We start from the raw sequence: 18502 nt of genomic DNA, 5'->3' as shown, positions 1-18502 counted from the left end.
TAGAAAATATGCATGTTGTGCTGCTAATGCTGCACTTTAACGCCAGTAGCATGAGCAGTTCTGAAAAATCAGCACAAACAGCATCATGCAGTACCATTCAAGTTGATTATGCCGCTGCTTGTGTAGAAAATCTACTCGAGGGACAGCAGATGTCCTCGAGAAGCAGTCCTATGACCGCAACTGCTCGTGACTGCCCGTAACCGTTAGAAAATCATGCTAGTGAATGCCAATTCTTGCTGCATTTCGGGAGCCTTGCCGAGGACTATCTCACCAAACAGCCAGTGGTGGAATCTGGCTGGTACTCTGTGTTACAAGAGTAACGTGGAATCGCCAGATTCCACCAATTCTATGGATGTAATCGTGATCATTCTTGTACACTCGTTATGTAAACAAGTGCTATACGATAATCATATAATTGAAAATTACCTTGTGTGCATTTTAGTTTAGGGTACAAGGACAGGTCTCTACTTTATCACCAGCTGGAAATAGGAGATTTTTTGACAGCATTGTCTGAGTCCAATCACTCAATAACTCACGAGAGGGGGAGTGAATGACACCGGACAGCTCTCCCTTTCTTCAAAAAGAGCAGATTTCATTTTGGGAATAAGGTGATCTACTGTGTGTGACCCCAATAATATCAGGGTTAGTACGAGCATAATTGCAATAGTATGCTTCTATATTTGTCAGCGTGATTCGTGAACTGGCCGTGGTCTAAATTTGAATAGCATATATGGCATGTGCAACAAAACATATATTAGTATTGTTAGCATTGGTTGCTAGTCATGTCCACCAAATGTAGACCACTGTTTCATGTTGCTCAGTACACCAAACACGTGCTAGAATATTTGGCTTGAATTTCAAATAGGGCCTATTAAATCTGCTACACAGCCAAAAGTGCACTAGGTCCGTGGTAAAATCTACAAAACACACTGTAGTGACCCTGTTACATCATTGCAGAAGGGCCATGACAATTTAAAAACACACCTTACAACACAATGAGATGCACCCATTATACACTCATTACAAGTTGATAATGTAGTTAAACATATAACATTGACTAAAAGAAATAAAGGACAACAAATTGAAAAAAGATATTGCCGAAGTAAAATCTGTGCACATGTCCACTGGCACTTTTTAAATGTATGTGCACTTGTGAGAACATTAAATCACTCATATAGGAAGAAAGCCAACGGTTGAAGTGTGCTGACCTATTGACCTTTGTTGTATGATGGGTGGGTGAAAGCAATGTGAATGGCAATAGAACAGGCCAGTGGATGAAGAGGGCTGACATGAAGGACCTCAATGTATGTGCAAAGGATTGTATTTCATATTTATGATTTTTTTAAATGCACTAGGCTGGCAAGGCAGCTCAAGTGGTCTCTAGGCCAAACCTAAAATCATCCTCTCGCAATAGCAGTATAAAGCTACAATTCATCCTGTTTGACTTGGCCCTTTAGGCAGGTTCACCCTAAACTTTTTGCTTTTAAATGGGACCTAGTATTAGTTGTTTTTGGCTTTTGCGCACTTGGCAGATAGGTAATTAGCCTTCGTTTGCACAGCAGAACTGTAAGTACCTCTAACCCTTTCCTCGACAGCTCTGATTTTCTCCACCACGATGGAACTCGGATTTTGCGCTATTAACCGCACTACCATGCGGACCCCGTCACTTAGCGCTTATACGATTCTTTTGCCTCCCACCACCCACAGAATATGTTTAAGCTGGCAAAACCAATCCCCTGCCCTCTGATGCCAAAAGACACCCAATAGGAGTAAAAACGACCGATAAAACCTTCTATGTTTGTTCGTTTGTGGGTCTTTTTCGTCTGTTGATGTTTGTCTGTCATTTAGAAGCACTGGTAAAATTGCATGTTTTTAAAACCCGTCCTCACACATAATACTGAGAGGATGTACTAGCACGGCACTACAGTTTGGAGACGCGTGTGACTAAAATTAAAACGCCACTTTTCCCACACATATTGATCAGTGTGTAAGTTGATGGCTTCATAACCCAACTGGGTCACCAAGCGGGGTCACAATAGCACCGCAAACCTGATGCACGTGTAAAGCTAGCCCCTTGAGCCTCTGGCAGGCTACTCACTGGAACATAATGGGAATGGCATGAAGCATGCTGACACGTGAGAATCATCACAACGTTACAGGCACGTAAATGAATCCATTTATGACTGCTTTTCTTTTCCTCCAACAGGTCTTTTATTATTATAAGCCCGCCCATTTTTGGCAGGAGCTTGCACCGATAGCAGACTTTTTGCTTATCTGGTCCTAAGAATCTAGGATTGGGTACACCTTTTAGGGGGTGTAGACCGTCCATTTTCTTACCCCATGGTCCTGACGAAAACCTGGTATCTTCCACACATAGGTTGAAACATGTAGACCAGACCACCCACAGAGATACTCTTGGTCATAATTACCCTCAAAGTATCTCCAGACTCCTTTTTAACATTGTCCAGTTACTTATAAATACATTTTATTTTTCTTAAGTTAAACCAGGACAATTTCTAACTCACTTTTTCTGCACTCAAACACTCACAACCAGCTCCACTGTAATCCAGGTGTCGTAGCACACCCTGATGGCATTCGTTCATCAGGGTGGACCCCGATGATGAAGCATGGCATCACTAGGTTGGTGAGTGAGGGTTTTTTTACAAAAGGAAAGACTTTTTCCTTTTCCCAATAAACACATCCCATTAAGAATCCATGATTCTCTCTGGTGATACTCCTTCTTTTGTTAACTATTTTGCGCACTTTAACCCTGTGTCCCAGTGTAAAGTGCGTGCGCAATCTGAGTGCGTGTGGTGAGATTGGCCTGCCCACCCATAGGAATGCATGGGGAATGTATGTGTCCATGGTAGTTCCTGATGTGTGGGGAGTGCAGGGGCGAGTTTGGTATGTGCGAACTCATAAGATTAAATGCTGCACAATGGTGTGCGTAGATTTAATGTGTCTAGTGTGGAAATGCCACTTCTAGAAGTTGGCATGTCTGTGTAGTAAATGTGAATTGACTGTCTGGATTGTGATTGGCTGGAGCTGGCTGGTGTGCCTGGCTCCAGGAGTCAGGATGGGTCTGCCCCGGTGGTGAATGGAGAGATCTGCATGTTGATGGCAGGGAGGAGTGCACCTGGGACCTGAATAGGGATGGGCCTTCCCTACACAATGCTGGCTCCGCCCCCTGTGGTGCGACTGATGTCCCTTGCCTGTCCTCTGAATGGGGAGAGGGACTGAGCACAACAAAGTGCTCCAAAACCAGTTGCATCTGGTTTTTCCTTACCCCTGTGCTACCAGACAAAGGAAATATGTGTATAAAAAGGGGCTGTGACACCATGAAAGTTGTTCTTCTGATCCTAACTTGAGGGGGGCCTGCTGCTGCTGCTGGGCGCCAAGAGGAGCGCCACTGGGGACAGCCTCCCTGCTGGAGGGCCCTGTGAGCTGGCCCCTGGGCCCAGCGTTTGCCCCACCTGCCTTCTTCATTTAATTTAATTTTTGGACTTTGGCACGGTTTTTGGCCTGCCATCACCTGGGAAGCGCTGGCCTCCCGCTGGAGCGGCGATCCCTTTCTGAGGGATTACCCGGCGTTGAGATCCTCCTGTCCTTCGGTATCGGTGCGGGTGCCCACCCCGCTCATTTGTCGTATTTTATATCCCTAGCGGGTGCCCACCCCGCCAGAGACGTTGTAGTTTAAACGGTTGCCTATCCCGTATCACTGCCGCATCTCGAGCTAAACAGCCCTAGTCCGGGCACGCCCTCAGGAGAAGAGCTGCCGCGATGCTACAGTGCTGGGCCGCACTGTGATTGGCCCCAGCTGTCCGAGACTCCCTCCTTGTCATCCCAGGGCCGCACTGGGATTTGTTCCAGCCGCCCGGGAGTCCCGTCGCGTCATCACCCTGCCCTCCTGCCGTTGGTCCGGCCACGAGGGCTTCCCCCCGAGACCGGAGAACTGTGCCGGAGGACGGGGAGCGGAAAGAAGGAGAAGGGAAGCAGACGAGGCAGGCGGGGCTCCCGTGTGGAAGGTGAGCCCCACACGCTGCCTGACCCGGCCGGTGCCTGCCCCCATCACAGTGACAGGAGCCCCGCCGTCAGCCGGTGAGTGCCGGCGTCTCGGTATTTGGTAGTAGAGCGGCCCCGGAAAGCAGCGGGCCGCTCCAACGTTGTGGTGGCATTTGTGAATTTAGAGCACACGAGACGCCAAAGTCTAGGGGGCATAGCTGTACTTAGAACCCATGAGACTCCAACGCGTTTTGGCGGCATTTGATGGTCAGAACCTACAGGGCTCCAATGTGGGGCAGCATTTGCAGGCAGAGCCTACGTGGCTCCACCGTCGTGAGAAGCATTTGATGATTTAGAGCCTAATTGGCTCCCACGTTGTTCGGGGGGCATTTTGCTATGTAGGAGCCCCCAGAGGAGAGCAGGAGGCATGCTGGTGCCAGGCTCAGTTTCCCCAGCTGCCCAGCACTTAGTGGGCAGCTGCAACGTTTTGGTGGTGCCCTGCGCATTGCTGCATTTGCAGCTTGTAGCCCTGACTCTGCTAGACAAAGGGCGTTTGAGCCCCACGGAAGGCCAGTTGGCCTCGGGTTAGTGTCTCATGTGATTCTTGAGCAAGGTGATGGTATATTGTGTTTATGTTAATAATTACCTGATGCCTAATGTGTGCTTATGCGTAATGTGCAATGCCGTTATGCCTATTTATACCTCTAAATGTGTTTCATGCTTAGGAGGTTGTTTTGCCTAGTATAGGGTATACTAGTGAGTTTATGTGTCCCTGCGTGATCTATGCCTATGGTGATTAGTATTGCGTAGTGTGTACCTTACCTTTTACCAGTGGTTACTGGTTGTCTTCTACAATTGTTATTTTGTGCTACAATTATTCTATGTTCTAGAAGTGCTATTTCTACTAAGTGCTATTTCTGATGGTACCATGTGGCCCTGTCCTGTGTATATAACCCCCTGTAACTACTGCCCAGTGCCAGTTGGCACAGTGTATCTGTGTGATTATGATCTAATGTGTTTATGGTAATACAAAGGCTATGTTTATATATAACCTTGTGTGGAGTTCCATTTTGTGGTGTGCCTAGTCTGTTGCTGATGTTTGTGTGTGTTGCGCAAACGCTTTACACATTGTCTCCGGGATAAGCCTGACTGCTCGTGCCAAGCTACAAAGGGGGCGAGCAGGGGTTATCTTGGCATGTAACTCCCTTGCCCTGACTAGAGTGTTGGGTTCTGCCTGGCTTTGGCGCAAGCCGTAGCTAACCAGAAATCCCATTTTTAACACATCCAATCAGAAAAAATCTAAAGGAGAAATGTTCATGATGTGGGTAAACAAAGGAATATAAAGTACATCTAATTATTAAACAGCAAAGAACTAAGACAAACAAGATCTGATTACCTACTGTGTTGCTTTCACTGAGCAAGATATTCCCCTCATGCTCATCACATCACCACAAAAGTAATGATGGCACCAGCAGTGTCACTGCATGGCTTTAACTTTAACCATATGTGAGAGGAGTTGGCTGGGTAGTACCAGTCCCACAAGGGGCACCTGTTGACTGAGGGAAAGGGAAAAGCCTTTACATTGTTCACAGTGCATCTTCAGATAGGAGTCTTTTAAGTTTTCCTCTGAAAGGACCCCGCTTAATATTATTTCCAAGATGCTTTATTCATAATACAGCTTCAGACCACTAACCAAATCGGCTCCTCTCAACTGAACTCACCAACTGCCTCAGATGATAACAAGCTCTATGTGGCAATCAGGTGACATTCTGAGTAACTAGGCAATACATGACCTAGTAAACATTCCAAGCACAGAATGATGCCACCATAACTTTAACTACTAAATCACAACACACTTTCCACCATATAATATTTACAAAAATACACACATAATATATAAAGAAGGTATGGAAAATGAAAACATTAGATGCCTAATGATGTTCTAAGGCAAAATAGAAACAGATATCAAATAAACATAAAAGTGAATAGTAATAAACAAGAAAAATACTTGACAATTTCAGAATAATTGTTATAGACAAATATTACTTAACTGGCCACAAGGTCATTGAGCCATGCTGGTTTGACTCTTGCACTACAAGTAGGATTATTAGCCACATAACCTTCATCAGCTCCATTCTGTTCTAAGCTTAAACCCTCTTCCACATTAGATTGGGCACTTATCTCAGACTTTACATCAACAAATTTGGTCAAACGTGACATATTCCACACATCACCCAAATCCAAATCCAAATCCGACGCATTCTTCTTTACACCACAAATAATGAAAGGACACATGCATTTAGAATGTCCCTTTTTCAACATCCCAGTTTTTTTTAGCAGCACCTTCTCTCCTACACACCAAATTTGTTTGCACACAGAATTCATAACATCAAACTGAGTCTCATCATTTTCTTGATGTGTTTTCTGCAAAGACACAAATCCTCCTTAGACTGAGGAAACCTTGACCTCCCTTCACTTAAACTCAGACAAACTGAATTGAGTTTATTATGAGGTTTTCTGCCTCTAGAACAGAAAAAGGAGACACAGAAGGGACTCTATTGGGTGTATTGCTGTGAGCCCACCATGTTTCTCTCAAAACATTTTTTAACAAAGTCCTTGTTAACAAAGCTCTTTGTGCAGAACTCTTCACAACTTTATTAATGCTTTCTGTTAAACCATTACTTTGTGGTGAGTATAGAGCTGTCTTAACCCCTTGAATGCTGCACACATTTTCACGCTGTGCGGGCAAATTTTATAGTGGGTGGGATTCAGAGGGCCCTTGGCCGTCCCCTGCAAATGCCCACAGTGACGCATGACAGCAGTGGGCCGTCCAAAGCATGCAAGGGGTTCAAATGCACTATAGCCAATTGCTTGAGAAATAAAGACATCTCTTGCGATACAAATTGTACCCTATTATCCGTAATAACATACTTGGGGACACCTTCTCTAGAAAATTCCTCTGTGAGAAACTCAATCACAGTTTTATTGTTGAATGAAGATACTTACCTTTTGACCACCCATTTGGAAGTGTAGTAAACCAGTAGCAAAACATATTGTTCATCATGTGTCAAGAACTCAAAAGGTCATGCAATGTCTAAACCTAATTTGGTCCATGGTTCCTCTGTAATTTCCACCAGAGACAATAGCACAGTGTGGGTCTTTCTTGTTTTGTCATTGTTAGCACATTCTGAAAATTCTTTCACCACTTCTCCAACCTGACGAACCATGCTTGGCCACAAGTACCATTCATGCAGCCTAGTCTTAGTCACATTCCTCCAGAGGTGTCCCTCATGTGCAAGATTTATGAGTTTTTCCTTTAAGCCACCAGGGGGTATTACCCAACCCCCCATCCAAAATCTACCCTCCAAAATACAACCTTCATCCTTCATGTTTAAAAATCCCCTCAAGGAATTGGGGATGTCCTTACTCTCTGGCCAGCCCTTAATGTATTCACCAAAAGTCACAAACTCAACATCAATGGCTCTAGCATCAGCCTATTCTTTCTAATCAAGAGCAGACTCACACACCCATCCTACCAATGAATTGTCATTGTTCCCAACCTCCAGATCAATTGCAAAATCCTTTTTCAAACAGCCAGCCACATAATTCTTGGGTCCTGGAATATACTCCACATTAAAGTTGAAATCTGTCATGAAATGAAAAGAAATTAAATGAAGAGAGCATTTGTAAAGTGCGGTAGCTACCCTGAGGCGTCCTAGCGCTACAGACATACACGTGCGAGAGGGCAGAGGGAGCCTATTCTAGTTGTTAAACAGCTGAGTTTTGAGCTTTTTCCTGAAGGACAGTAAGTTGATTTCAGCACGTAGATGGAGGGGTAAGGAGTTCCAGAGTTTGGCCGTGTTGTAGGAGAAGGAGCGTCCGCCACATCTAACCTTCTTGATTCTGGGTACTGTGAGAAGGTGTGAGAGTGTAGATCTAAGCTGTCTGTTTGGTTGGTAGGGGGTGACCAGTGTGTGATTAATAGTGGCGCCTGACTTCCAGAAGGCTCGATGTGCGATGCATAGGTGCTTAAATGCAATTCTGTCCCTGATGGGAAGCCAATGGAGCTTCCTGAGTTCTATTTTGACAGAGGTGCGACGCGGGATCTGAAGAAGGGTACGTGCTGCACAGTTCTGGATAACCTGCAGCTTGTTTAAGGTGGACTGTGGGGCCCCTAGGTAGAGGGCATTTCCAAAATCCAAACTCGACAGGATTAAGCCTTGGATTATGATCCGTCTGGCATTAAAGGGTAGAAGGGGAGTAGACCAAAGCAGGTAGCAGATAATTTTGCTGCTTGGTTGTTGAAATTGAGGGACTTGTTCAACCAGACGCCAAGGCTCTTGATAGTGTCCTTGGGCGCGGGAGGGGGTCCGTGGCAGGTGGGCCAGAGATGGTCGATTTTGGGATTGGGGTGGTGACCTAGTAGCATTAGTTCGGTTTTGTCTCCGTTCAGTTTGAGACATGAAGATGTCATCCAAGAGGTCACTACTTCCAGGCAGTCTCTAAGATTGTTGGGAGCAGTGTGGGACTGGCTCAGAGCCACCACTAGCTGAGTATCATCCGCGTAGGTGATTATTTTTATCCCGAAGGGACGGACGATCTCAGCAAGGGGGCTCATGTACACATTAAAAAGCGTAGGGCTTAAGGAAGAGCCCTGCGGTAAACCACAGTCGAGGGGTTTGCTGACGGAGGCAGTGTCACCTTCGAAAACCTGGAAGGATCGCTCCTTCAAGAAGAATACGAACCATGAGAATGCTATTAATGAGACTCCTATATTGGTCAGTCGTTGCAGTAGTATACTGTGGTTTACAGTGTCATCCCTTCCATCCACCAGCGGAACATGGGAGACAAGTTCTCCACCTCCCTACTCATGAAAATCTGGCAGAGTGGTTGATGATCAGGCTTGATCACAAAATATATTCCCCATAAGTAGAAATTACATTGAAGAATGGCCCAATAGAGTGCTACTACTTGGGATAACACTGCCCCAATCCCTGCATGCTGGCATCCATTGACAACATAGTCTTTTGCAAGCATCAAAATGTCCCACGGAAGGTAACTTCCCAGTGTTGCACTTAATCTCATTAAATGCTAATCCACATTCCTCAGACCATTCAAATCTGGTATTTTTCTTTAGGATCTCTACGAATTTCATACAGAATTCGGCCATTCCCAGAAAAGAATGCACCTGACCGCTGTTTTGTGGTGTTGGTGCCTTCACAATACTATTGGCCAAATACAATTTTGGACACATTCTTTCTGCTGAAATGGTATGTCCAAAATATGTCACAGAGGTGAATCTGGACTTACATTTTTCTCTTTTAATCACTAAACATGAATCTTGTAAACATTTCAACACTGACCACAACATATCATCATCTTCTTGATGATCTCTGCCATAAATCAAGATGTCTTATTGGAAAAATAGAACTTTTTCAAGACCATCTAATTCCTTCCTCATGACTCTTTGAAAACACGGTGCTGCAGATGCCAACCTGAAAGGCATGTTGATAAACCTAAAAGCACTCAAAGGGGTTATTAATTATGTCAAATGTCTTGTTTACGGATGCAGCAGTACCTGGTAGTAAGTAAAGGATAGATCCATGACTCAAAAAAACTTTGCATTCTTAATCCAAGCTAAAGTTTCTGAGATGTTAGGTAGAGGCTGCCTTTCCATCCATATATGCTTGTTGTAGCCACACAAGTCCATACGCATCCTAATTTCTTTTCCACCATCTTTAGGTGCCAAAACCAGTTTGTGTTGAAGTAAATCAGCCATCAAATGAAGAACCTTTCTCACTCTTAAATGGTGAAGACCCATCTTACAACACTATACTATGTTTGAAATTTTTCAGCAAGCCAAGTCCTCCAGCAAAATCTTTAGGAAATTTTGAACACACATAATCAGCTAATGTACTGATTAAGAGAGACATCACTTTCTCCTGTGCAATGGGATAAAAAAATATTCCCATGTCTCTCTGATGTCTCCATCCTAAAAGTCTCCTCCCCTTGCAACATATATTTTTCCTACAGTTTCTTGATCTGAAAATCGAATCCTTATGACTGCATAACCCAAAACATAAATTTCTCTTCACCATACACTACCAAGTTGATTTTGGATGAAGGTAGATACATTTTATCTATGCCAAATATTTTGTCCCAATTTCTGTCACCAATCAAGGTATATGGTGGTCCAGAATTGGCTAATATAGAAATTCCTTTTCAAAACACCACAACTTCACACTCTGGCATCTGCAGGGGATCTCCATCCACCAGTCCATCACCCCTTACACTTAACACAAACTTCCTCTCCACTTGAACACAATGAAAACCCTGTGATTTGCCCCCCCCTACACACACAGGCATAGTGTCCCTTCGTTCTACATTTTCTGCATTTGGCAAACTTTGCAAAACATCCTGGACTGTTGGAAAGATGCCCTTCACTGCCACACCTGAAACATGTAATTCCACTGTTCTTACTAACATTGCTACCTTCATTGTAAATCATCTCTTGGAAGCCTCACCACTAAAAGGCTTCTTAGAGTCCATACTTTTATCAGAATTCTTCTTTATCTCATGTACAACGTTCTCCCCTTCATGGTGGTCCCTGCCTTTGTCATCTCTCATCTTACGCATCCACATGTTAGTGTTCTGCACACCTTCCACTATAGCAACAGTCTCTTTTAAATCTGGGTTTCTTGTTAAAAGGTTTTCTTGCACCTTTACATTATTAGTACATTTGACAATCTGATCCCTAACAAGAGAATCAGTAAGGTCTCCAAACTCAGATAACTATCAATCTCTTTTTGTTTCCCTTGTCTTCTTGTAAAGAACGTATGTTTCTCTAAGACAATATTGACCTGGGAACCAATATGATTTTCTAATATTACTGACATATCATACACACTGTCCCTTTCACCCTCACGATGCTCAATAGTGATCTCATCAAATCTCTCATAGACTTTCCTGCTTCTAATTCCCAAATTGTGTTACAATATGGCTTGTTTTCTAAATGAATAAAACTTCTCCCCACCTATCGCATGCAGGTATGAATTTGAAAAGCTGTTTCCACCTCTTCCAAGGTAGAACCGGTTCACCTTTGCCTTTTAGAAATTGTGTAGGCTGGGACATATTCGCTGTTGTCCTGATAGCTGTTAATAATGTGGGAAGTGAAAGATGTGCCCACCATCATTTTTATAAATTTGAGCACGAACAGAATTACAATGTAAATGTTAAACAGTATTATAAATATGAGCACACATAGAATCGCAATGTAAACCACATCATCAAAAACTATACCAGACAAAATTCCAGTGAGCCTCTCACAACATGGTTGACCTTCAAAGTGTTACGGCGGGATTTCTGATCTATTGCTATAGGTCTAGATCCCAACTCAGGTCGACTGAACCGTTGATACCTGTCATAGAGTAAAAGGCAATCCACTACTAGGTCAATCCGTTAAGGACTTACACCACTCTAAAGAACCACCTACTACAAATAAGTTTTAAAAGTTTATTATAAAGCCAAAGTTAACTGGAGATACAAACATCTCAAAATAAGGTTCAAAAGATATACTGGTATCAATACAAACATAAATTTTCTAAATGCTCTTAGTCGGCAGAAGAATATCACCAAAACCAATTCAAAAATCATCAGAGTTGCAAGAATAGACACAAGCTGTAACTTGTGAGTCATTTACAGAAAGGAAGAAAATCCAGATTAGACTGTCCCTACACTAGACTAAGTGACATCCCTACTTAGTAAAATCTTAACCTAAAAAGGTGTCAGCCGTGGTGACTTCCAAAGAAGATCACTCACTTCCCTTAGTCTTCGTTGTGAATCGGTGTCTCGCAGTTATCCTATCTGCCTACCCATCCGCTCTCTTAGGTTCCTCAGACCATCTGCCCTAACTCCACCCAGGGGTGCTGTCCCTAATACAAAAATCACATTTACAATAGAAACGCCCTTTAGAGACGCCCCTCACGTGGTGTCGGTTCTGGCATTTTCCATGCTGATACTCCTCTGGGCCCATCGTTAGCGTTGACCTTGCTTCTCAGGCTCTTCTCCGGCAGGACGGTACCCCCCAGGAAATTCCTGAAGCCCCCTCCAGGCCTGTGCCTGACTCCCTGAACAAAACTCTATTCGTCACTCTCTTGATTGGAACCTCCTCGCACCTGCAAACAGACACTTGTACAGTGGGCCCCAAATTCCGGCCTCCACCGTATCTTCTAAGTCGTAAACCTTCGAGCAGGCTCCGCAATTTATGCTTAACATGACCTTCCTCTAACTAACACATGCAGATCAAAAGAAATGACCTTATCTATTCAGGCCTATTAGAATTACATGAAACAGGCCTGTGCACTCTGTAATGTCATGTATTCCTATAGGTTCTGAATCAATCCCCCTATTCCTGACCCTATTCTGGTTAAACTAACTATCAAGTTAACTAACAGTCAGCCCATGAGGCAAGAAAAGCCCCCATGATGCAGATACCGTTATCTGACGCAGTCACACTACGGCACAGGAACGTGTTATCTGATTAGGTCATAACGCTTGAGATCTAATTAGACAAGCGACATTCCTCCAGCCCCTGATAAGGCATACGACGTTCTCATAACAAATCAAACCTATGACAACCTGGAAAATCCGTGCGGCCATTGTTTTGATTTCACAGAGAACTTCAGTAAAAGAATGGGCTAACGAGCAAGTCGTATGACATCTTTATTGACGTATCTATGTCCATCCTTACGTCAATCTCGGCACCTTTAAGGTATAAATATTGCCGATCTTGCCCTATGCAAACACACGCGTGGTGACGAGACGGAGCAGCCATACTTGCCGAAGCCCAGAAGCAGAGCAGACCCCGCTGGCAGCAGCCCCGCCTTCCTGACGCGCTGAGAAACGCGCTGCTATCTCCTACCGAGAGACCCAGCACCGGTGCTTTCGGGCAGCCCTCGCAGGTAGCCTGGAATATCGAGACCAGAGAAAGAGATACCATTCCTCATTCATCCTAACTTCCAGGTACAGAACTGAATAACCCCTCACAGAGAATTCTTTAGTTATTCACTTGGCAAAAACAAACTTAACTTAAACTGTAACTTTCTATTCCCGCCCACGCATTAGACTTAGGTCAGGTACACGGGGTAGGCGTATTTAGAAACACCAGTTGAGTACGTTTAGTCAAATGTATATGTGTATGTAAATATATTTTAATCATTTTAAACATCATATGGCTCAGAAACCATATCAATGTTTTTACAGTATTATTTTATACTATTGCTTTTAATGTATGCACTTTACTTAACTATAAGTATTGCAATAATATCGATCCATTTCTCTTGTACGAGAAAAGAGACTGATCAATAAATAACACCTTTTTATTGAACACGCCCGTCTCTTCCTTTTCTCTACAATCTGATGAGACTAAGAATGCACGTACTGACTGAGTAAAATAATTGCCTTGTGCTCACACGACTCTGGAGATACACTCTTGATTAGGGGAGAGCAAAGTTGTCATGTTCTATGGTTGTCAGAAACTAAATCCCTTCTTGTCTAATCAGGGGAGTTAATTCTTTCCTGAACATTCGAGAAAGTTTCTAGCGAACTCTGAGCTACGCTGGCAAACCTAAAACTTAAGTCTAGTATCGACAGTAGTAGACCTAGTTAACGTCTGGCCTAGGCCTTTACTGCTGTAGGTATTATTCCAATGCGCAGAGCCTATTGGGAAGATAGGAACTACACTACATGGCGCCCAACGCGTTTGGAAAGGGCGATAAAACTAACGTAAGACATTTAGAGTAACTCAGTCGTGCTTTCTCACTCAGACCCCTTTTCCCAAATACTCCAAAGACGTCTGGAGTGGGTGAAAGGTAATATCCTCCAAAACCTCGCAGGAGGGAACTCCTATGTAAGGTTCTTGGTATAGTCAACGTTGAAGGATAAACAGTTCCAAAATATTGTGCATCTAATCTTTGTTCCATAAGAAACCTGATCTGCAAACAAACATAATACCATCCTGTCGGTAAAATGGGAGACAGTGATGAAGAAAGAGAGGCAGTTAGATTAGCAGCTGAAATAGTAGCAGCTGATACTGCAGCACTAGATGCGGACGGGGATATAATACTCATCCCGGTCGCCAAAAGGAAATCTATAACCTTAAAACTTATAGAAAATGGACTGACACCTAGAGGTGGCACAGTCATATTCGTAATTGAGGCACACGAATATCGGCAGACAGAGGTATACTATACATGGATACATTTTCCAGCAGCAAATGCTGTAACAAAGTACTTCCACTATTACAAAATAGAGGTTCCACCTGACATTTACACTCCTTTCGAGGAGGTGGAAGTACCACTCAAATTCCAAGAGCATTTGCTCTTATTTGATGGCGCCCTAATACATAATAATCACATCACCAGCTCGGTCCTTTAGGTAGACCAGGAGCAACGTGGCCGGTCTTAGCCGGATACACACCACACCCAGACATCGAAGGAATGTCTACAGGAGAGCTGTTAATACAGCTAAAACAATTACTAAAAATTCATAGACAATTAGTCCAGTATGTAATGCGGACTTCAACAATTCAGCCAGCGATTAAACTTCCACAGCTGACCCCTCACCAGGGGAACACAAATAAAATCACACCACAGAACATCCAATCCTGCCTAGGTAAAGTTCCGGCTAAACGGGAACAGATACCATTCTGGTTGGCACAGAAAATCACCCAAATAGAGGCGGTGTTTCCTGACACCACCCCGCTAGAAAAACACAGGATTCTGACTATATGTCTCCCAATGGGAATCGCACCACACATAGAAGACTGTGACACTTGGGGTACAGTCTTTGCTTCAATCTACACAAAAACGCACGGTGTTCCATCCATTTCGGTAATACCAGATGTGCTAAAACAAATTCAAGATGAATACGGTCCAGAACCAGCTTTAACTCTTGGTATGAAATTACTGAAAGACTTCAAGCAGGTCTCGGCTATATTATTAGCCAATATAAAAGGTGAAGCAGCAAACGTGGCGATCCGCCAGAGGTTAAAAGAGACAGATATAGCAGACCAACCAGCTGAAATTGCCAGAATCATAGAAAAATCCTATGAAGAACTAGGTAGAGATAGTTTAGGTGGAATACCAGTAAAACCGCAACTGACTGAAAGTCCAGAAAACATATTTTTTAATAATAATTCACCAAAAAAGAACTGGGATGGAAACAAACAATCCAATCCAAAAGAAAAGAAATTCCAGTCCCGAGGAAGGTCTCCTAGGCGAAGGGAGAAATCTCCGAACCAGAGACACAGGTCACCCCAGAGTGACCCCTCTGGGAAAAGATATAACCTTAGAAATAGGGATAATATTAAAAAACCCGATAGATATCAAGACATTGATACACGTCCCTCTCAATCTTTTCAGACTTCCTCGCAGAAATCGGAAAGAAGAGGACGATCAGAACAAAGAGAAGAGCACGCCAAGTCCAAAGACAAGGAACCTGCTCAACAAAAAAAGAAATTACAAGTTCCAAAAAAGAAGGTAGCCAGTATCAAGGTAGTTAACAATGCCGAGAATACTGAGGACACAACTGAAAAACGGAGAGTGGGCTCAGACAAATGCTAGACAGCGCAGCAGAAGTGAGCATAGCTCGCAAAGTCCTTATGAATCATCTGGAGACAGTGGACACGAATGAATATCTTCAAGTGGAAACTGCAGACACCAGAGTTAGCAAACCCCACAAGATATACGAGATAACATTACGTATAGAGGGAGATAAGACTAGGAAAATAAGGGGACTATTTTGGGCTAACCTTTCCAAGGGTTATGACATCCTTCTAGCTGAAAAAGACTGGCCACCAGAGTTTGTCAGGGAGTGCCCTCATGGCGAAGAAGTAATTATGCCTGCCTTCTCGAATCAAATCCCGATTCATAAAAAATACACACTTGCTAGAAAGTGGGCAGTGGCCTTAGCACCTGCTTTATATAAAAATCATGTAGGATGGGATGAGGATTCTCCTCCTCACAAAATCCAGTTAAAATCACAACCTACTGCACAAAGGCAGTACCCAATTAAGCAAGAAGCTAAAAAACAGGTAAATGAAATACTAGATCAGCTAGAATACCAGGGGGTGATTGAAACTTGCACCTCACAAATGAACAATCCTTTGTTTCCGGTCTCCAAACCAGACAATTCATATCGTCTAGTTTTGGATTACCGACACCTTAACACATGTTGCAAAACCTTTGCAGTGCAAAACTCACACAGTGCTGCACTAATGAATAACATAGTGCGCAAAAAATACAAAACAACCTTGGACATCTCCAATGGATTCTTTTGTCAAAACATAGCACCAGAGAGCAGATATTTAACTGCATTCTCAGTAAATGGCACTCAAAAGCAATTCTGTCGGTTAGCCCAGGGGTACAAGAACAGCCCGGGGGTATTCTCAGCGAGAGTAACAGAATTACTACAACTATATGATGATGAAGCATTATCTTATGTTGATGACATTTACTTAACAGACGATGACTTGGATACTCACTTGAAAAGAGTGAACACCATAATACTTGGGTTCGCAGCAGAGGGTTACAAATTCAACTTTAAAAAATCCAGAATTGCCCATCTGACAGTCCTATTCTTAGGATATGAGTTATCAAGTGAAGGCAAAAGCCTGGCAGACAATTTCCTAGAGAAATGTGCCGTAATCCAAGCTCCTAAAACACTAAAAAACCTACAGTCAATTCTAGGCTTCCTAAATTTCGGAAGAACATACATTGCAAATTACGCAGAAAGGGTCAAACCCCTTTATGATCTAATTAAACCAGACTTTAAAAGATCCAATTGGACTCAAACACACACAGAAATTTTGAGATCCTTACAAACAGACACGCTAATTAAAACAAAATTAGAAACACGTGATAACACACGCAATCTTGTGATTCGAGTCATCCCAGGGAGATGCGGATTCACATACCTAACCTCTAATGAGGGAGAAAAGGTACCAATTGCATTCAAATCACACTTGTACACAGAAGCTGAACAGAAATTCAGTAATACAGAAAAAATCATTCGTGCAGTTCAAACCGCAATAGCTAGAGAAAAAGACATAGCTGACGGTAGACATATCACAGTCAGAACAGCAGAATCAGCCTTTGAGGCACTAACAACACCGTGTAATTTACCAACAACAACATTGAATCCGGAATGGATACAATGGGTGAATTCAATCACAACGGACAAAGTATACTACTACTTTGATCCAGAACTAGAAGAATTAAAAAATCTAAAGTATGAAAAGACGTATCCTCTGCCAATCGACATTCTGCCTCTACGACATTACGCCTGTGTAATCTATACAGACGGACATGCTCAACCCTCCGTTTGGGGAGAACATGCATACAACCCCACATGTGAGATTACAAAAGAAGTGTGGCGCGGAGGTGAACTAAGACCTCTATTAACAAAATCACACTCAGTAGAAACTAATTCAGAACTACAAACTGAAATAATAGCATTGAAAATGGCGCTAGATAATGCGGATCGCGAATTCCCGACACTTATAGTGTCAGATTCATATTACTGCGTCAAATCATATAACAAGGATTTGCAGACATGGATTCAGAACGGTTACAAAGATGACACAGATGCACCAATAAAGCAGAAACTGCTCTGGGAACAAATAGCTCTTTTACAAAAAGAACTACCAAAGACTCACGTGACACACTCACTGAGTCATCAGCGTGATGGCGTTCACGTTGTAGGGAATTCATTGGCTGAAACAGCCGCAGCGGCAGCCACTAAATCGGCTCCCGTAGTTCGAAAAAAGCGTACATTAAAATACATTGACGGTGAAACAGTGCTGGCGGTGAAAACGTCATCAAAAGGCGACTGCTCAGCGTTACCGATCAACTATCCACTCAATTATACATACATAATCGATGCAAACTCCGTCCCTTTTGCTCGAATCCCTGGAGTGGGGGATAGAGTGATTCCAAACATGGACAGGAGAAGCTTGTTAATCGCAGACGCACATATGGGCGAGGGTCTCAGACACCTCAAACTGAAAGATTCTCTGGAAGAATTACAATCACGGTACTGGTGGCCAGGCATGAGCCTGCATTACACCATGTTTGTAAAAAACTGCCCAAACTGCAACAGAGATCGCAGTGGGGAGAGAAACAGTTTAATACCTCGTCGTATCAAGGCAGATAATATGACCAATAAAAAGCAGGGCTTGCGATTAACATATACAGGCTAGTTTCCACTTATAATGTAGATCACCAGCACTCGGCTGACGTCCGGACTGTTATACAAAGATTTGCGAGTCTAAATGGCATATACGCTAAGAGCATGCTACGTTCGACCATTGTTTTCACTCAAGCCCACCAGCCTGGGGGGAAACATGGCCGAATGAGCACAGTCCAGCGGGAATCTTCTCACTTCCTTCCTGAGGGTACGGGATGGTGTAAAGAAAAAACCAAGGCAGAAAGCAATCTATAAT

This window comes from Lissotriton helveticus, chromosome 6, assembly GCF_964261635.1.
Source record: "Lissotriton helveticus chromosome 6, aLisHel1.1, whole genome shotgun sequence".
Classification (NCBI taxonomy): Eukaryota; Metazoa; Chordata; class Amphibia; order Caudata; family Salamandridae; genus Lissotriton; species Lissotriton helveticus.
This window is presented reverse-complemented; position numbering follows the sequence as displayed.